The sequence below is a fragment of the Rhinolophus hipposideros genome (genome assembly GCF_964194185.1).
Source record: "Rhinolophus hipposideros genome assembly, chromosome: 8".
Lineage (NCBI taxonomy): Eukaryota > Metazoa > Chordata > Mammalia > Chiroptera > Rhinolophidae > Rhinolophus > Rhinolophus hipposideros.
Window position 1 is genome coordinate 76,495,001 of NC_138054.1, and position 21,401 is coordinate 76,516,401.

The window sequence follows — 21,401 nt, forward strand, 5'->3', positions numbered from 1 at the left end:
TGGGAAAATATTCACAATATGTCAGTGAGTGAATACGTCAGGTTTCAATAGATATCATTCACCACACAGGGTTATTGGAAGGATTAAATTAATTAATGTGTGTAAAGCACATAGGACTGTGTCTAGTACATAGAAAGTTCTTGATAAGTGTTGCCAAAGTAGTTGGTGAGCCATCTCTCATCTTTAGGATTTCTTAGGGAGAAGTCAGCTCTTGGGCCACAGTGTGGAGAGATAACTGGTCATTGAAGAACTGCCTCCCTGGGCTTGAAATAATATAGGCAACATCTCTCCATCTCTTTCCCTTCCCATCCTGGGGGATGAGAATAACAGGACAGACAACAGCTCTGTCCAAAGATATCTCTTCATTAAATCGTCTCCCCCTTTTTTGGGCAAAAAGACACAAATCACATTCAGCCCCAAATGCCCTATTGACACTGGCTGAAGGAGAATTTTTGTAACTTTTATGTATAGAAAAATCAACAATGTACATTCAGCCGTGTTTGGCCAGTTCTTTAGCCTTTTCCCTTTCCAGCTTGGCAATGTGAGCCATCGATTCTGAGCCCAGGATGTTACCTCCCCAGTGATAGTCGATCTCATTGCATCTGTCATTGTAATTGGTCCTGCTGGCTTTCGCCAGCTTAGCCAGAGCTCCTTTGTCTTCCGAGTTAACCTCTGTGAAGGCAATGGAGATACAGGTCTTCCTGTGGCCTAGGCAACCCAGCCTGGCCTTCCCCTTGATAATGCAGTAGGGGAACCCCATCTTACGGCACAGGGCAGGCAGGAAGACAGCTATGGGGTCCAAAGCATGTGCAATCACTAACCGCTGAGCCTTCTTGTTCCTCACCAAAACAGTGACAGTATTAACCCCTGCTCGAGGACAGGTGGCCTCTTGGTGGAGACATCCCCTTTGCTGGCAGTTTTTTTCTCAGCCCGAGCCAACGATCTATGGTCAGTATTTGTGGGCCAGCTTATGCAGCTAGCAGCTGTTTGGTGTTCCAAGCCTGGGTGAACTGGTTAATCGCAGGAGGCACTTTTAAGCGCTTATAAAGAATAGTCCTTTGCCCCTGCAGCTGAATGTAGCGGGGCCATTTGACAAAGCAGTGAGGTCCCCTTGGGTTGGATGTCCTGCCCAATGTCAAAATTCTTGGACCTTTTCTCAAACAGGGGATTTACCATCTTCTTACCATCTCCTTGGCTTCCTGCTTCTTCACAACAGCAGGGGCCAGTGCCACCTTCTTCCCGCTAGCCTTCTTCCATTTTGGCATCTTGGGCAGAGAGAGGAGAGAGCTCTGACCACCTTTTAGTACCTTTGATCTGGGTGAGACATCCGAGAGTGGTAAAACTGGTTCTGCAGTTTTCTTTTTTAACTTCTGCATAGGAGGTGGCCTCACATTCACTTTGGGATCTGATATCCATGTACTGGCATCTCTTTGGAAACAGAAACAGGGGAAGGCCACAATTGCAACATATTATTATATGGCTACAATTATTGCCTGGGGTTCTGTGAGACCCCTGTGTTCTCATAATAAATTCTTCCCTCTTACCAGTTTGAGTGGGTTTCTTCTACTTACAAACAAGTGATTGCTGATCAAAGCACAGGTCCTAACGTCCTGAGCTTGGATGGGGTGTTCCTCCTGAAGTGGGCAGGAGTCAGAAGAAACAGAGCAGAGACTCTGAGTCAAAATCCTCCACACGTTCAAAGGCCTGAAGTGGGGCAGGAAATGGAAGCCAGGTTTAAGTGTCAGGACCAGGATCACGGAGCTGAACTCCAGTTGCGGAGGAGGAGTTTGGATTCGGAGTAGTGTTCTGGGCCAAGGCCCACTCCTGCTTTTCACCATTTTGCTTTTTGGACTCCACAGCCTGTGATGTGCAATTGACTTAAAGGTAGGGCTGCCACCAATATCTCCAGGCCTCTGGCCTATGGTTTTCATTGAGTTGTTTTTGGAGTGGGATTATCGAGCCAGAAGATTTGACTCGGTATCAGCTACCAATAGCTTTGTCCAAAATGGTACCAATTAGCCATGTGTGAGCACTGCTGAGAGTATGAAGGTGCAGAGTTACAGGCAAAGGAGTGCCCAGGATGTCCCTGGCAACTTTAAGAGAAGGAACAGCAGAAGGAGGAGAAGCTGACAAAGCATTCGTCCTCCAGCAGTCCAGATGTTCCTTTGGGTTCGCTCTGCTGTGGATTCCTGATTCCCACTTCTTAATTATCCCCAGTTCCTGGGCTATGTCCTTTATAGTTTAGACTTTTTCTAATCCCATCCCCTTCCCCTCTTACGTATTGGTCAGTTCTGCATAAGGAAAGGGTCACTGGTTTCTGCCCGTCTCTGCCTTTTCAGACTGGAGTGGCTCCCTTGAGCTCCTGAGCCCACTCTGCAAGGCCTGCTGGACTCTACTTAAAGGGGCTGTCTGGCCCAGGCCTTCATGTGTTCTCTTAACTCTTAGGGAGGCAGTATAGCAGAATGGTGAAGAGCACAGGACCTAGAGTCACCTGCTTGGGTTCAAATGCTGACTTCCCCCAGTATGAGCTGGGTAATTCAGGGCAAGCCTTTTAACTTCCTTGGGTCTCAGTTTCTTCTTCTGTAAAATGGGAATAAGGATAATGACACCTAACTCATAGGGTTGCGGAGAGGATTAAACTGAGTTAATATGCGTAAAGCCATGGATACTAAACTCACCATAATGAGTAAGATGGACAGTCCTGTACAGCAAAGACTCATCTCTCCCAGAATGCCATTAGTGCTCCTAGTTGAGAAAAACTGGCTAAGAGTATGGAGCCTGAATGCCTGGGATGAATCACAGATCTACTATTTACTAGTTTTGTGACCTTAGACACTGAATCTTTCTGGGCCCCAGTTTCCTCATCTGTAAAACGGTAGCAATGATATGAACTATAAAATAAGAGCAATACCTCATAGGGTTACTCTGAGGCTTAAATGAGTTAATATGTACATTTTATATATTTTATAAAATACATATTTCATGTATTTATATTTATATTAAATGTTTTAAATATTTTAACTATATCTTAGGACAAGGCCTGGCATATAATAAGCGACACGTTTTAGCAACTGTTACTTTTATCTATCTCCTTTATCTGATGCTATAGGCATAACTGGAGGTGGTATAGGATCTATCATAAGCATTTTTCCCACATCATAAAATAAATCGTTGACAGTTTCCTTTGAAAGTTCTCCAGAGAAAAGTTTCTCTCAGGAGGTTGATATTTCCTATACATATTACTCACAAGAGAAAACACTTTCTATTATACAGGGAAAATGAAATTGGTCATGTCCTAGATAGTGGTAAATTATTCCAGCCTGAAAAGCCAAGGTATCTTAGGGATAGTTCAATGCAAATAACAGAATCCTTCTCACATACTAGCCTAAGTAATAAAGACATTTTGGGGTAAGGAAAAGGGGGAAATCTGGATGAACTCAGGGGCAGGAAGTAGACAGGTCTCATGAGGAACTAGAATCAGGAACTAGAAAGTGCAAAATAGATCCAGACTCCATTCTTCCTCACCACTCCCTCCACCACCACCGTAGGCCTAGCCATCATCATCTTTTGCTTGGACTGTTGCAACATCCTTTCTGTTTCTCTCCTTATCCCCATCACAACCCATTCTTCACATAGCAGCCTTTTTTTTTTTTAGCAGCCATTTTTTTAAATGTAATAAGATTGTGTTGTTTTCCTGCATAAAGCCTTTCAGTGGTTTCCCATTATACTCAAGGGTAGGGATTCCCCCCACCCTTGCTCACTGCTGTATCCCTAGACGTGGCACATAGTAGGTACTCAATAAATTTGTTGAATGACCGAAAATGGGAAATGCACCGAGATTCAAAGTAGAACCGCTCTCTCCTTCCCCCTCTGAGGCTACAGGGTTTCTTCTCATTTTTTGTGAGTCTGTGCCATGGTTTCTCTCTGGCTTCTCGGCACTCTCGTTCACATAGCAGAAAACAACTGCCCTAACCTGGAGCTGGGTTACCTCTCAGCTCCAGCACCATCTGCTAACACGTCTCAGAGACCTAATTCCAAATTTCCAGGAGAGAGAAGTTGACTGGTCCAGCTTGGGTGAAGGGGTCCACCCCTGTCAGTTCAGTTATGGCTGAGGACTGCTGAAGCCCACTTCTGTGGGAAAGGCATTTTCAGAGATGGCAGGCCATCCCCCAAATTGCGTACTCCCTTGGGGGCAGGGCTTAGGTTTGGGGAATCCTCAGTTCTCAGGGTGTCCAGTACTAGGTTTGGGTGGGCAGTTATATGTATCTTGATGTGAATCAAGAAGATCCCAAATAAAATCCAGGATATGAAATAGCTACTCTTTTTATGGAACTATTGAACCACATGCTAGCCACCATTTTAAGAACTTTATAGGTATTGACCCAATCTTCCCAACAATGCTATGATGTAGATACTATCATACCCATTAAAGAGATGAGGAAGTGGAGGCACAGAGAGATTGTCAGTCAGAGAGCCAGAATTCTAACCTAGCATTCCAACCCTTGGTTGTACCTGTTCCTTAACCACCTAAACATGATAAGCATTTCCCTCTTACAATGAGGAAAATGAGGTTCAGAGAGGTAAAGTGGAAAAAAAAAAAGTACTAAGGTCACCTGGCTCTAAAGTAGCAAAGCTTTGATTGCAACAGCTATTTAGCCCTTAGGCAGAACTCCCCCATCACCTAGCACACTACAATGAAAACAAACAAACAAACAACAGCTTTTTGAGATATAATTCACATACCATATAACTCACCTATTTGAAGTGTATAATTCAATGGTTTCTAACATAGTCACAGATATGTACAAGCACAGTCATTTGCCCAGTACAGTTTTATGGATAAAATAGCTCCGTCCCAAAGAGGGGAAGTGATTGGCCAATAGTCACACACACAGTAGCTGGCAGAATGCAGGTCACTGTTCCAACAACTGTGAGAATGCTTCTGGAAACCCCCAAGTGAGTGTGTCAGAAACACAATGGCTTGTCATGGTGCAACGGCATGGAGCAGGGCTGGGAGGAGACTGCCTAGGAAAGTCCCCACCCCATGGAGACAGTCATCACCCAAAGCTAAATCTCTGGTCTTCATGGTCTCCCCTGCCTACACAGACAATTGCTTGTCTTGCTTTTCCCCTTTCCTCCTTTGACAAATAACGACAGTCCTTTAAACCTCAGTTCAAATATGTCCTCCCAAAACGCTTCCCTTGTTCATACTCCCAGGCTGGGCTGAGTGCTCTGCCTTGGTACCTGCTGGATATCTTTCTCTATCACAATAGTACAGCTCCTCTCTGTCATGGCCCCTCTGCCTTTTCTCAGTCCCCCAGTGCTAAGTGCATGGACTTTGGAACTAAAAAGGCCTGGATTGAAATCCTGCTTCTGCCATGTCCTAACTGTGTGACCTTGAGAAAGCACAAAGTAGGCCTCCCCAAAATTCCAGTTCCTTTCACTCCTTCCTTTTGGCATAGGTCTAAGAAGGTGCCTAGTAAGCCTCAGTTTGCACTGAGGTATCATGTCCTATATCTTTCTGGGATACAACAGATTCATGGATGAGTAACATGAAAGTTACTCAGCCTGTCTTCCTATGGGAAATCATTCCTCCTCTCCCAAATTCATCTCAGTGCTTGTGGTTTGGGTGGGCCTGACCCCAAGTCCCAGGGTAGGCAGAAGACCCAAGGCCTACATTCTTTGTCCCCAGTGATTAGCCCAGGGATGGGCCTATGACTTAATCAGAATCTCTTCATGAAATTCATCATATGGGCGTTAGAAGAAAGTCTCTCTCTCTCTCTCTCTCTCTCTCTCTCTCTCTCTCTCTCTCTCTCTCCCTCTCATCATGATTTACATGGCATTGAAGGCTTGACACTGACAGCAGCCATCTTGCTGCTTGTCTGAAAGTGAAGCTAAGCAGAATCAAATAAACCTGCAAGATGGAAACAGAGATCTGATGCCCTCCTGGAGCTAGACATGCCTGCCATCCCCGTGGACTCTTATTTTCCTTAAACCAGTCTAGGTTGGATTTCCAACATTTGCGACCAAAAGCATTCTGACCAATGCATGGGTTCACATTAATATGCAAACAGGGTGGTTGGATTTATGGTGTCCTGAAGACAAGCTGACAAGCTGCAGATAGTAGATGATACCATTAAGCTGCTAAATTCACTAACCCTAGAACCCATCTAATTTAGGACTTCTTGTTAGGTGAAATAATAAAATCTCCCTGTTGGTTAAGTAATTTTGATTTTTTTTTAATTGCATATAACCCAAACTATCCTTAACTTGGTCTCCGGCCTTCTGCCCCTAATGCCTGTGATTTTGCCAAGGGGTGGAGTGAAGGGGGGGAAGCATCCCGATGGCTAGCCCAAGGAACAGTTTATTTCTCATAGTTACTCTTGTTCTTTTGACCATTTTTTTTTCTTGCAGGCCCTTTTAAGCTCTTCTGGACATATTCTTTATGTCTTCATTCCCCCAAGTGTCCCTGACACTTAGTAGGTTCTACTGAGGTTTGGGGGAAACAGAGGGAGAAGTTCAAGACCATATAGGCACCAACTTAAAATGACATACAAGACGTCGCTGTCTTAAAATTTCATGGGCCATTATTGCCAGAAGGAATTTCTTTCTGGGTCCATCCCGCCTTGGGAGTCAGCTTGCTACCATCTCCTTCAGCCTCTCTCTGGCCCATTCTCATTTCCAGCAGTCTACTCCAAAGGTCCTCTTACTATCTAATACAAAGTAGTTTTCTAGAGAGAAATGCAGAGAGAATACAGAGTCCTAGACCCCAGGCTAAGTGTCAGGCTGAAACTGATCTACTGAACCCTCATGAAAGTGCCCTTTGAAATAAAGGGCCAACTTGAAAATTACAGGGGAATTTTCTTTAACAAAATTAAATGCTTAGGCTGAATGCCCTTTAACACCAGTTTTTGGGAAGCTATAGGGAATATTATAACAAATAATTCTCCTCTGTCCCACGCAAGCTTCTAGCTACACAGAATCACAAGTTACCCCTGTGTAAACATGCATACTTTAAATAGCAGTTTTATTTGACATATAGTTCATATACCATAAAACTCACCATTTTAAAGTATACGATTCAGTGGGTTTTAGAATATTCATTTACAGCGTTGTGCAACCATTGCTACTACCTAATTTCAGAACATTTTCATCACCCTAAAAAAAAATCCAGAACCCATTAGCAGTCACTTCCTATTTCTCCCTCCCCCAGCTCCTGGCAACTACTGATCTTAACAACTGATCTTAAGGGAAAACATTCAGTTTTTCACTATCAAGTATGATATTAGCTGTGGGGTTTTTGCAGATGCCCTTTATTAGGTAGAGAAAATTTCTTTTTATTCCTAGTTTGTTTAGTGTTTTTACCATGAAAGAATGCCACATGTTGTCAAATATTTTGTATGCGTCTATTGAGGTAATCGTGTTTTTGTCCTTTATTCTAGTAATACAGTGTTACATTGATTGCTGTGTGAATATTAACATGATGTTTTTAACACTCTCCATGTTGCTATGTTAAATCATCATATTGGTTTATAAGCTCAGGTGGGCCTCATTTAAGAAAATTTGATAGATGACAATCCAGGCTTACACAACTATAGGCATGGTTCGTTAACAAAGATTTTTTTTTTCTTCTCTACAAAGTTTTTCTGAAGGAGAAAATTCATTGTAAGCATGTAAAATGTGATGCAAAATGAGAATTTAGGCTTTTTAGGAACTATCTGTTAGTGGCAATCTCTCTGAGGCTGAAAAAAGCGACAGCATGCACGATGACCTGTTGTCCTGTCCTGGGCTGTGGCCTAACTGGTCAAAATGGGCCCCAGTGCAGTCTATTGCCTCCTCAGGCGTCTGTAGTCACCAAGGCAGCTGTGGAATTGATTTCTGGCCTCTAGGGGACAGGAGTCTCCTCTCTTGGGCGGGGCAAATAGAATGAGGTTTGAATAGAGACAATGGTCCTTAGGAGTCCACCTACTCCCTCCATTTAAAAAAAAATAAAAAAATTTCTCTCTTCTGGAACTATTTGTCCTGAGAAGAGAAATTGCTGCCACAAATCTTTCTCCAGAGGGAGAGAGTTGTGCATTCAGCTTGGCCAATTACTACTTTAAGACATCTGTTTTTTTGTGTCCAGCATTCCTTTGTTTGGGGAACTTCCCTCCCACTACCTCCCTGTGTGACGCTTACAGGGCTGCCAATCACAGGAGTCTACCTCTCTAACCACAGCAGTGACTCAACTCAGAGTCAACTAGACTTTCCCAGGACTTTGGAACCCCGAGTAGAGACATGTAGGAATAAAAGGTAGTTGGAGCTGAGTCATTTGATATGTTTACTGTAGGGCACTGGTTCTCCTATCTGGTCTCTGGACCAGCAGCCTCAGCATCTGGGAACTTGTTAGAAATATAGATTCCTGGGCCCCACCCTCCACCTACTGGATCAGAAATTCTTGGGGTAGACCCCAGCAATCTGTGTTTTAACAAGCCTTACAGGTGATTCTACCTTAGAGAACTAGAAGTTTCCGCTAGTGAGATTCCTAGAGCTTACCTGAATCTTGTCCTTTCTTGGGACTTGGTTGTTGAGATCTTCCTTAGATTCTTTGATCTTCTCAGCGTCTCTCTAATAAATTCTCTTTTGGTTTTGTTTTATTTGAGAGAGTCAGAGTTGCTTTATGTTGCAACCTATAGACTCTGATTAATAGCCCTCTCATTTAATTCATAGTTGCATCGATCCTTCTTAAACCATGGGCCTTCGTATCATACACAGGCTGCACTGATTCAGCTTTACCCTGGTCTCTGTATTTATTTAACTCCAGCCCCAACCATATTGACTTCATTTTCGACCAGGGCATTCAGCAGGGCTTCTGACCAAGGTCCGTCAATGTCCTGCCTCTTAATAGTTCAGTTGCCTCTCCCAGTAACACAGGCCTTTGTGTCTTCCAAAACCTCTTTATTAAAATATCTCCTATTCCTGCATCTGTTTGACTCCTCTTTTCTCATCTTAGCTCCTAGCACCTCTTTTAACTATTAGCAACAACAGTTAGCATGATGCAGTTTATTTTCTATACAAGGGAACAGAATAAGCTATTTCAATAAAGAGTACAAAATACAAGAAACATTTTTTAAAAAGTCTCTTGTTTAATAGTTGTTCTTGTTTTATCTCTTTAAGCATATGAGTGGTTCAGAGTGAGTTGAGAGGTGAGTAAGAGGTTCTGCTCCAGGTAGCCATTTAAGGACACAGGTTTCTATCTTGCTGTTCTGCCTTCTCCTAGGACATAGTTGAAGCAAGCTCTCCACCACTACACCTAAATTCCCAGCCTGTGGGAAAGAGGAAAAAGAGGAAGTAGATGGCTAACAATTTTTTTAAAGAAATGATGTAGAAGTGATGTTCATATCAATTCTATTCACTTTCCAATGATGAGTACTTGCACAGCCACACCAAGCTAGCTGCAAAAGAGGCAGAGAAATATGGTCTTGAGCTGGGCAGCCATATATCTTGCTACATCTTGGAGTGAGGGTGACTTTTTACTAGAAGAGAGAAGGAAATAATGGATAATGGAGGACAATTAGCAATTTTTCACTCTTTCTAACCCCGAGTTTTATTTTCATGTATTGAAAGCTCAGATGCCTTCAGAAGGTAACGGTGATTAACTGAGTAAAGCAATCTGGGTGTAAGACTAGAAGGAATGAGGTAATTATGACAAAGTGGGCAGCAGTACCATGTCCTGTCTAAAGGGGGCGATAGCTAGCTGCCTACCCAAGGTCCCTTCTCCCGTCTTTGCTAACAGACCTCCAGGTTTGCTTGGGTGGTAGTGTAACCAGGGTATAAATCATGATTTTGCTAAGCCAATTATGAAATTTCTGTTTTTTGTGTCCCAGCCTCCCTTGTAGCTGGGAGTTTCCATGTGACTTAGCCAATGAGAGAGCTAACAAAGTCTAGTCAGGGACTTCTGGGAAAGCTTTTGCTTTCCTAGTAAAGAGGTAGCCATGACTGGAGCTTCCCCTTCTCTGCTCTTCCTGCTTTGAATGTGGGTGTGATGCCTCCAGCTGAGCAGCCATTTTGTGACTGTGGGAGAACAAGCACGAGGAAAAGGCAAGAAGTCTGGTGATACTGAGCCAGAATGAATCAAGGCTAGAGGCTATCTACCTCTGGACATCTTGTTACAAAGATGAAAGAAAAAACAAAGAAAAAAACAAAAATCAAAAACACCTGTTTGTTTAGGCAATTTTAAATTGGTTTATCTGAACCTCATGGCCGTTCAAAACTGGTTAAATCCTTCCAGACTTTTTCTATTTGTATATTTATTTTGTAAAAATATTGAACACATACACTCTTTGTAACTTGCTTTCCAAATGTATAATAAATAATGTGCAATATTATACAATATTAAAATAACATACAACACGGTAAGAATCCCTGTTATTTACTATTGTTCAATATTTTTATTTTAATGATTGCAAAATATCCATCATATGATTATAGTATAGTGCATGTAATCAATTCTTTACCATGCACATTCAGGTAGATAATAGGTTAGTTATTTTTGTCTTTGAGGGGGACGTTTGCTCTTATAAACAACTTGTCCTTGCAACTAACTTGTAAACATCTGAACATATCTTTGTAATTACATTCATGTAACAAGCCCAGAGGCCTATGCTGGGCACTTAGGGGCACTAAAAGGTGAGTAAAATGTGGTCATAATGGAATGGTAGAGACAGATAGGACAACAGGCAATGATAAGACGGAGTAGAAGGAGTGACAGTTGTGGTAGGCAGTTTCTGACATGGTTCTAGGTGGTCCCTGTTTCCTGGTATTCATGCCCTTGTGTAATTCCCTGCCTGTGAGTGTGGGTTGGACCTAGTGGGTTACTTCTAATGAATGGAATATGACAAAAGTGATGTCACTTCTGTGACTAGGTTACAAAGAACTGTGAACATCTGCCTTGCTAGCACTCTCTTGCCTTCTCATTTGCTCACTTTGATGAAGCCAGCAGCCATGCTTGCTTGATAGAGAAGCCTACATGACAAGGAATTGAGGGAAGTCTCCAGCCAGCAGCTCTTGAGGAACTGAATCCTACCAACAATCATGTGAGCCAGGAAACAGATCTTTTCCAGTTGAGCCTTAAAGATGACTGAGGCTTCAGCTAAACCATGCCTGTATGCCTGATTCACAGAAACTGTGAGACAATGTATGTGCGTTATTTTAAGTTGCTACATTTTGGAGACACTTGTTATGCAGCAATAGATAACTAATACATAACTGGAGTGGTACAAATAAGCACAGTGTGTGAAGAGTGCACACGTGAAGGTGAGGCACCAAACCGTTATGGAGGGGAAGTGCTGCTTCTGGTAAGACTTTTGAGAGAAGGGCAGGCTTGCATTGCATTTTGCTGGCTAAAAAGGCATTAGGGGGAAAAGGGAGAGAAGGTGTTTCCAGGCAGAGTCTGAAGAATAATCAAGTTTTGTGACCATTTCCCAAACCAATTACCAGCTTACTTGTCACACCCTTGATTAGAGGTGAATTTATTATGAAATCAACAGAGCTTAAGCTTCAGGCCCCCTGACCTGCATTGCACAGAACGCTTCCAAAGCCCAGGAAGGGCCCAGCAGTTTTCTGCTGATAATTTTATATTCTTTTTCTTGAAACAAGCCCCGAACTTCAGGCCCTTGTCTCAGTGGACCTGCCAGGATCCTTCCACTGCCTTGCCCCTCACCTCTCCTAATCTACAGCACAGACTTACCAGTGTAGTTTTTGTATTTTATTTGGCTCTGCCTCTTTGAAAACTGTTTCTCAGCAGCCCAGCCTTCCCCTCCTGCCTTCACTTCCTTAAGCTAAACAATCTAGATTCTGTAGCCTTTCCTCACAGGTCCTGTTTTCTAACTCTTTAATCATTTTTACTGATATTTTCGAAGCCTCTCAGAGTTTTCCTTTCGGAAGTGATGCCCAGACAGATGTATTTTTCTAAACAGCAAGTCTGGCTTCTGACGGAATGGCATCTGAGCAGGGCCACTTCGGGCTGGCTAAGTCCTGGGAACAGCCTCTTTGCCCTGTGTCACTCCACTCCCAACTTCAGAATGACAAAGGTGAGAGAAATAAAAGAAAGAGTGACAAGGGAGAGGTAGAAGGGGTGCTAGGAGAGGGGGAGCCTTGTTATTTCCTAAAGGGGTGGGACCTCTCTTTTAGGGTGCTGGTGGCAATATTTTTAAGATAGTGATGGTCTGCCAGAGGGAAGGAAAATGACATTATCCAAGCCTACTCCGCACCAGGCACATGGGCTTTCCAGCCATTATTTCATGGAATTCTCACTACATCCCTGAGAGTTAAGAGCAAGTCTCCCTATTTTATAGCTGGGAAAAGTGTGGTTCAGAGATGCCTTATAGCCAGCAAGGACAGGGCCCGACCCGGCTGACTTGAGAGCCCAGGCTCCCGCCCCACCTCATGACACCCTTTCCTTTATGTTTTTCTCTCAGAAGCATATCACCTACATTTAAGTTCTGGGTGAAAATTGGTGGGCATGCAGCAAAACTCCACCTAGAAATAAGTGTAATAAGGAAAAAGTCAGGCAGACTGTATATTTTATTCGTTAAGATCTAAATGAAAAGGACCTACCAGTGAGCGGGGAGCCCTCCCAGGCTTGGTATTCACTTCCAGAGATTAAAAAAAAAATTGACAAGAGAAGGCAGGAGATTTGGGCCCCATACCAGAAAACTGGGGTTGAGAGGCTGGACAGACTATAGAGAGGGGATAACAGTGAAAGTAATGAAAATAAACTACTGTGTATTCAGTGCTTACAAAGTGCCATGCACTGTGCTAGATGCTTGCTATAGGTTAGTGCATCTTATCCTCACAATAAGCCGACTAAAAAGGTAGGGTTATCGTTCCTGTTTTTAGGAATGAGAGCCTGAAGATGAAGAAACTTACACACAGATAGGCAGGCAGTGGTGATATAGGGATTTGCACCTACATGTGTCTGCCTCTAAAGCCATTGCTTTTAACCATCAGGCTTCACTAAGTCAAGGAGAATGGGAGAGGGAGAAATCTAGTTTCTATGGACGAAGTTAACATGGTAAAGCAGATGTTACCAAGAGCCATAACTTGGGTTGTTGTGGCATAGAGGTGGCTAGCGCTTTCCAGACCTCTCCAGACCCAGTTCTTATGGGTCAGCAGAGGTGACTCAGGGAACCCTCTGAGGCCAGCAGTTGAGTGCTATGGGCGGTGTTTGAAAAGGAAGCTATTGGGTCCAGAGTGGGTGGAGAGATGCAGTCTCACAATACCCATTGACCTCTGTCGTGTGGGGAGTCATGCGGGAGACCCTGCTCGCTGCGCCATGTGTCGTGCGAGGAGGCCTGTGGGTCTCTGCTCCCTACGTTAAGAACGCAGGACATGGTGAGGCCAAAAAGGAACACCCACGGAGCCATAGGTAGGGGAGTCATACCACTATATTCTCTCTGGCGGCTGGGTTGGAGGCACAGGAAGCAGGAGCCACAGTGTTCGCAACCCTCACTGTGCCGCTTGCTGGCTCAGCCATCATCTTCTTGCTAGCCCCCATTTTGCTGCTAGCGTAGCCATGGCAGTTACATTAGTGGCCAATGGCTCACTGGTTACAGCTGACAGCCAACTAGCCACAGCTGATGGCCATGCAATCACAGTTGATGGCCATTTACTACCTGAGCCAGCACCTTTTCACGTGAGGCTGAGAGCCTGGAAACTGCACTCCTGGGTCTGTCCCCACAACCTCTCTCTGGATTGGCTCAGGAACTTGACAGGGTGGGGCTTAGGCCTCACGGATGCTGAAATGCGGCTGGACCAGGAAGCTGGATCTGCCTGGTCCTCCTAGTGCTACCACCTCAGAACGCTGGGGTCACACACCTGTGTTTGGATCCTGCCCCTCCTCCTTCTGGAACTTTGGTTTAGTGATTTAACAACCTTGAGCCCCAGTTTTTTGAAAGTGGGGATAATCAGAGTAGTATATATAGCCAAATAATAAATAATAATTGTGCTGTTGGGATAATTCAGTGAATTGATGAATATGAAGGACTAACACAGTGCCTGGGGCAGTTGGTGCCTGGCAAATGGCAGACATATTATTGCTGGATTCCATCCTCAGCAGAGAGGGTGAAGCCTTTTCTGCTTTCCACTTACTTTCACTCCCATTGCCTACTTTGGCAGGAAAGTGAAACTGTATCCAGGGAGGAAATAAATTGAATGCCATTCTCACCTTTCATTTGTTCAAATTCTGAATGCTTTTTATTGGCTTTATGGCTCACAGCTCATTCCACAATTGTGATTTGCCTCTTGCCTGTCATATAAAAGCAATAGATTTTTCCTGCTAGGAATTTTGTCTATGCCATTTTTCTATGTCTTTTGTAGACAAAATATTGTATCTATCTCGTATGGTTCATTGGTTAAAAACATCAGTGACCAATTCTGGTCTTAATGACAACAGCAAAGGTGTATTGTTGGAGAGATAACAGAGCTCACTGAAGAAAAACCTGAACCTCAAGACTCAGAAAAAGCACACAGAGTACTTCCAGGCATCTAGGTAGCAGGAAGTCATGAGTAGTCTCTCCAGGCCCTATCAGATGTGTATTATGCTAATCTACCCAAGGGGAAAATTCTTACCAGGGAGCCTTTGATTGACTTGACTTTGGTTATACACCTACCCACCTTGTTCAGGGAAGGAGAGGGCACCTTGATTGAAATTCATAAGAGAGCATTCCCTGGGCGAGAGTAGTTCCCAGAAGGTAAATGGAAATGCTGTTACCTGAAGAGTGGCGTGTAGGCTGGGTGAGCACGAAAAGTATTTATTTGTGTCCTCTGCAAATACTTTCCTCTCTGTATTGAAATATCAAGATTCTGAGTCTTTCAAGTGTTCTCAAATAAGCAGAATAGCTGAAAGAATAAAACAATACACACTTATATACTCTTCATCTAAATCAACAACTGCTAAAATTTTGCTACATGTGCTTTAATTTCTCTGTGTATTTTTTTATTTGGTGAACTACTTGAGAGCTGCAGACAGCATGGCCTTTTACCCTTTAAATATTCCATGTATTTTCTGAGGATAACAACACTCTCCTACATACCGTGTTTCCCCGAAAATAAGACCTACCCTGAAAATAAGCCCCGGTTAAGATCATCAGCCAGATGGATGCATTTAGTACATTACGACAATGTTCCAGAAGATGACATGACTGTATTTTAATAAATGTAGATTGCTGTACATGAAAAAAATAAGACATCCCCTGAAAATACACCCTAATGTGTCTTTTGGAGCAAAAATTAATATAAGACCCAGTCTTATTTTTGAGAAAATATAGTAACTGCAATACCATTACCACATTGAAGAAAGTTAATAAATATTCCATAATATCTTCTAATAGTGATTTTTAAAAATTTTTATTGGGGAATATTGGGGAACAGTGTGTTTCTCCAGGGCCCATAAGTTCCAAGCTGTTGGACTTCAATCTAGTTGTGGAGGGCACAGCTCACTGGCCCATGTGGGAATTGAACCAGCCACCCTGTTGTTCAGAGCTCACACTCTAACCAACTGAGCCATCTATCTGCCTCTTCTAATAGGGATTTTATGTTTAAATTTCCTCAATTGATACAAGAATGTATTTTGTAGATTTTGTTTTTTTTCTTTCTTTTTTTGTCAAATCAGGATTGAGTCAAAGGTTACTCATTGCACTTGGTTGTTGGGTCTCTTTATTCTCTTAATTCCCCTAAATTTTTGAATTTTTCATGGAATTGACATTTCAAAGAGTCCAGGTTAATTGTTTTGTAGAAAATTTTATGTTGTTTCCTTTGCATGATTTTTTTGTATAAATTTTTTTTATTGTGACAAAATATGCCACATATAGCATAAATTTGCCACATATAGCATACAATTTGCCATTTTAACCATTTTTAAGTATATAGCTCAGTGACATTAAGTACATTGGCATGTTGTTCAATCATCACTATTACCTATTTCCAGAACTTTTTCATCATCCCAAACAGAAACTCTGTACCAATAAACAACTTCATATTTCCCTTTCCCCAGCTTCTCTATTTCGCTTTCTCTCTCTATGAATTTGCCTGTTCTAGGTATCTCATAAGTGGAATCTTACCATATTTATCCTTTTATGTTTGCTAAATAAACAGGTTGATACACATCAAAATGAATGTTTCCTCAGGAGCTCTTTTGGTGAACATCAAACAGATAACACTAGTGGCAACAGGTCTAAGTTACTCTGACAATACGCAGTCTATGTTGCCTCTAGGTGAACTCCCTGACAGCTTTAACCAACAGACACGGATGGAAATGAGGCTGTGTCGGTTTCCAGGCTGGCCTTAAGAGAACGGCAGCTTGCAAATCCTGTCTCTCTGGAGCCTGAGCTGCCATCTAAAAAGTGCAACTATCACTTTGGAGAGACCATGTGGAGAGGCTCTGAGACTCCATGGAGAGAGGGCCAGCTGAACTCAGTCTTTCAGCCATCCGCATTTAGTGACAGGCACATAAGAAGGCTGTGTTGGGCCTTGCAGACTAGTTTAGCTGCTAGTTATTCTACTACCAACTGACTCCGGTCGATTGCATATGGAAGAGAGGAATCACTTAGCTGAATCTTGGCCAAATTCCTGACTCAAAAGTTGTGAGATATAATACAGTGCTTGTTTTAAGCCTCTGAGTTTTGGGGTAGTTTGTTACGTAACAATAGATAATCAGAATACACTCCAAGTGAGGTCTTAGTGAATACAAAGTTGACTGTGTTAAGGATACAGAAAATGTGCCATTTACATTTCATGTAAATTTCCATACTGTAGTTTTAATCATGTACATACTTATGTCAGGTGGTCCCTAAACACCTGAGTTTTGTTCAAGAATCATGCTCTACAAAGCAAGAGATCTTGGATGTTGCCAAATAATACTGATTTGTTGGGGGGAAAAATATGAACAATAATAATGACCATCTGGAAAAGATGCCTGTGGTTAAATTGAGGATAATGTACTCAGGAGATTGGAAATGCTTAGCTCTAAAGACTAGTTACTACAAATCTTGAAAATGTGAATTTATTCCACTCCAAAGACTTCTTCCTGGTGGAAATTTGGACAAAACTGTGAAAAAGATTCTAATAATCTCTATGCAGGGCCAAGAAGGCATAAAGTGACCCACATCCTTCTTACTGCAATGACTAGATTGCTGTAGACTGCTTTTTCTTTTTTTTCTTAAGATTTTATTGGGGAAGGGAAACAGGACTTTATTGGGGAACAGTGTGTGCTTCCAGGCCTTTTTTCCAAGTCAAGTTGTTGTTCTTTCAGTCTTAGTTGTGGAGGGCATAGCTCAGCTCCAGGTCCAGTTGCCGTTGCTAGTTGCAGGGGGCACACCACCATCCCTTGTGGGACTTGAGGAATCGAACTGGCAACCTTGTGGTTGAGAGCCCACTGGCCCATGTGGGAATTGAACTGGCAGCCTTTGGAGTTAGGAGCATGGAGCTCTAACCGCCTGAGCCACCGGGTCGGCCCTAGACTGCTTTTGAAAAATTAATTAATTATTGTGGTAATTTATACATAAAACTTATCATCTTAATCAGTATACAGTTCAGTGTGTATTTAACAATAGTGTTAAGTATATTTACATTGTTGCAAATCAGATTTCCAGAATCTTTTTATCTTGCAGAACTAAAACTCTATATTCATTAAACAACAATTCTTCTTTGCTCCCTTCTTCCTGCCCCGGTAACCAACATTCTGCTTTCTATATTTATAAATCTGACTACATTAGATGATTCAAATAAGTGGAATCATACAGTATTTGTCCTTTTCTGACTTACTTATTTAACCTAAAATAATGTCATCAAGGTTCACCCATGTTGTAGCATGTGATAAGATTTCTTTCCTTTTTTTGTTTTTATGTATTTACCATTTTTTTAATTAAAGTTTATTGGGGTGACAATTGTTAGTAAAGTTACATAGGTTTCAGGTGTACAATTCTGTAATACATCACCTATATGTCACATTGTGTATTTATCACCCAGAGTCAGTTCTCCTTCCATCACCATATAGTTGAAGATTTCCTTCCTTTTTAAGGCTGTGTAGTATTCCACTGTATATATGTACCACATTTTGTTTTCCCTTCATCCATTGATAGACATTTGGGTTGCTTCCACCTCTTGGCTATTGTGAATAGCTCTGCTATGAACAAGGGTGTGCAAATATTTCTTAGAGACTCTGTTATCATTTCTTTTGGATATATACTACTTAGAAGTGGGATTGCTAGATTATATAGGAGTTCTATTTTTAATTTTTTGAGGAACTGCCATATTGTTTTCCATAGTGGTTGCACCATTTTACAATCCTACCAACTACAGATTGCTTTTAGAGGTTCAACTGTCATGTACATAATAAGATATTGTCTTAAGTACAACAGAGAACATCAACAGAAATAAAACCCAGACCATTGTACTTCAGATATGTCAATCAGGAGAGTTTAAGTTGATAACAGTTACAAAACATTGATAATACATTCATTATGTTTTTTTTTTTAATGGAAACATAATTCAAAAGACTTATTTTTAAACATTTTTTAGTGTAACTAGTCTTGTGTTTTGATTTACATTTTGGCTTTTGTTTAGAAAGATCTGGCTATAATATTTTTGGACTATTTTAATAGCCTTTCTTTTGTGGCAAATTTTGAATGAAACATTTCAGATCTGCAGAAAAGAACAGGAAATAATGTAACAAATATCTAGGTATTTACGACCCACCTTGAACAAAACTATACTTTTGCCATATTTCTTTAGATCTGTCACCAGGAGTGGTGCAGGAAAAAAACCCCAATAAACATTTCCACTCCTGCGGACCATGACAGTAAGCATAAATGCATGAAATCAGAGAAAAGAAATTAGTAAGTAAATAAATTCATAGTTGGCTACCTGTTGTTCTTCCTGTAATTTAAGAGCAACATGGCCCAGTAGTTAAAATCATGGGCTTTGAAGTCATACAGACTTGATTCAAGTCCTAGGTTTGTTTCTTGCTAGTTGTTTGACCTCGAGCAAGTTGCTTAACTTATCCCTGCCTTAGTTTCCTTATTATAAAATGGAGATAATCATACTTTCCAAGGTGTTTGAAAAGATCAAAAGAAAAATATGAGCTCTTATGCATTTACTACGTACAGTCAGTGACACATAGTAAAGCTTCAATAAATATTAGTAATTATTTGTTTTTTATTGAGCAGCTACTATATGCTAATTATTCTGCTAATGCTAAGAATTCAGCAGTGAACAAGAGAGATAAAGACTCTCATGGGTCTAGTGATGAGACAATGAACAAACAAAGCAATTTCAGATAGCAGTAGAGATCCTGAAGAAAAGATAAAGTATAGGAAGGGAGTGTGGGAACCAGTTTAGACAAGAGACAGGAGGTCATAGGAGGCTTGTGTGAAATCTTCAGAGGTGAAATTTAACTGAGAGAAGCTTGAGGAACCATTCATTGGGAGGTTTGGGGAAGAGTGCTCGAGAGAGAGGGAATAGTATGTGTTTAGATCCTGAGACAAGAAAGCTTGGTTTGTGCAAGAAGAAAAAAGAAAGACAAGATGGCTTAAGCTCACTTTGTGAGGGGAAGGGAGGTTGGGCATGACATCTGAGTTAGGAAGGTCAGGCCATAGGAAAAAGCTTGGACTTTATTCTCAAGGAACTGTGAAGACATTGGAGGATTTTTATTCCAAGTAAGTACAGCACTCTTTGCTCCAGGGAGGAATTTGTGTGCCTTCCTGCAGCTCTGTTTTAGAATTATGAGTATGTATTTGCTTTAGGAGTTAACTTCTGGGGATACCACATTGGTTACTCGTGTGCTCCCCCTAGTGGAGTTGGTGGTTCAGCTTGCATGGTTTCAGATAGCAAAAGCAAAGTTATGAGCAGTTTATTCTTTCATTCAACAAACACTTATTGGGCACCTGCAGTGTGTCAGAGGCTCTGTTCTGGTGCTGAAATATACACATGAACAAAACAAACATTTGTGCCCTCATGGAGCTTACATTCTGGTGTGTGTGGGTGTGGGGAAAGAGACATTAAACCTAACTCCGTAGCAAATTGTTGGATGGGTAAATGTTATAAGAGAAAAATTAAGAGAACTGGGTTAGGAAGTGCAGGGAAGATGGTGGTACTTCAATTTTAAATATAGTGTCAGGGAAGAGCTCATTGAGAGGGTGACATTTGAACAAGGATGTAAAGGAGGTAACAGGGTGAATGATGCTGTTATCTGAGTGAAGAACATTCCAGGCTGAGGGATCAGCAAACACAAAGGCCCTGAGTCTATGTGAAGGTTTGGGGAACAACAAACAGACCAATGTGCCTTGAGTAAAGGAATAATGGAGAGAATAGGAGATGAGGTTAGTTGTACTTGGGGTAGGGTTCGTGGGGGGCGGTTCTGAAGGGCAATATAAGAATTTTTGTTTTCACTTTGAAATAGGAATCTGTTGGAGGTTCAACATAATCTGATTAAGGTTTTAACTGAAGCCCACTGCTGCTGTTAATATATCGTGGGAAGGCAGGGTCAAAAAAAGCAGTCACACATTGACTGAGGCAGTAAATGGTCTGATTCTGGACAAATTTTGAAGGCAGATCCTGTAGAACTTGTTCATGAATTAGTTGTGGGGTGTGAGAGAGAGGAGTCAAAGATCTTAGTACATAAACAAATTACTTAGTAAATTGTTGTCATAGGAAGAGGTAAAGACTACAGCCAAAAAATTTACAAAAAAATGTATTTTAGCAGTGTATCAGTTAATTCGTAATTGGTAGTGTGTAATTTTCCTGGATTTTGTGTTATTGTAAAAAATTTTTTAATTTATAATTTTGAATTTTCTTAAAGAGGACTTCAAAATTGAATAAATTTCAGGCTCACACAAAACCTGAATTCAACCCTGCTCCTTAACCGTATTTGAGTAGTAATTTAAACAAAGAACTTAAAATTTTTGTTTCTGATAAAATTAATACATAAAATAATGTGCACGAAATAGAAGTTAATTGTAAGCTCAATACAATATGAGTTATAAACTAATATTGGGGATAAAAACACCTTGGGCTAGCGTCCCCCAAGTGTCTTCCAAAACTTCCCACCCGTTCTTCCAGTTTTTCTAAATCTACCAAATGCATCCAGCATTTCTCATCGTATTCGTTTTAGGGAGGCAGGGATTACACACATTTTAAAAGCCTTTCTAGAAAAATGAGTGTTGAAGAATTTTTTCCGGGGCTGCTTGTGCTCATCGGTACCAGGGCCTGAGCAACAAGAACCAGCCTATCCGCTCGAGGCACCAAGGGAGGCGCCGAGGGGGGCGTAACCAAGGGCGGGGCTCCCCTGGCCGGCCGAGTGGGCGGGGTCTAAGCGCTTTCCTTCCCCGCCGGGTGAAGCCTAACACATGCGCCCAGAGGCTTCT

General features: G+C 41.8%; 1 pseudogene across 1 annotated transcript; it reads right to left on the minus strand.

The window, feature by feature from the left end:
- Window positions 1-490: 490 nt before the first annotated feature.
- On the minus strand, window positions 491-1,265 carry LOC308500867 (large ribosomal subunit protein eL8-like; annotated as a pseudogene). Its single transcript has one exon. The product of its transcript is annotated as a large ribosomal subunit protein eL8-like (transcript).
- Between the last annotated feature and the right edge of the window lie 20,136 nt (window positions 1,266-21,401).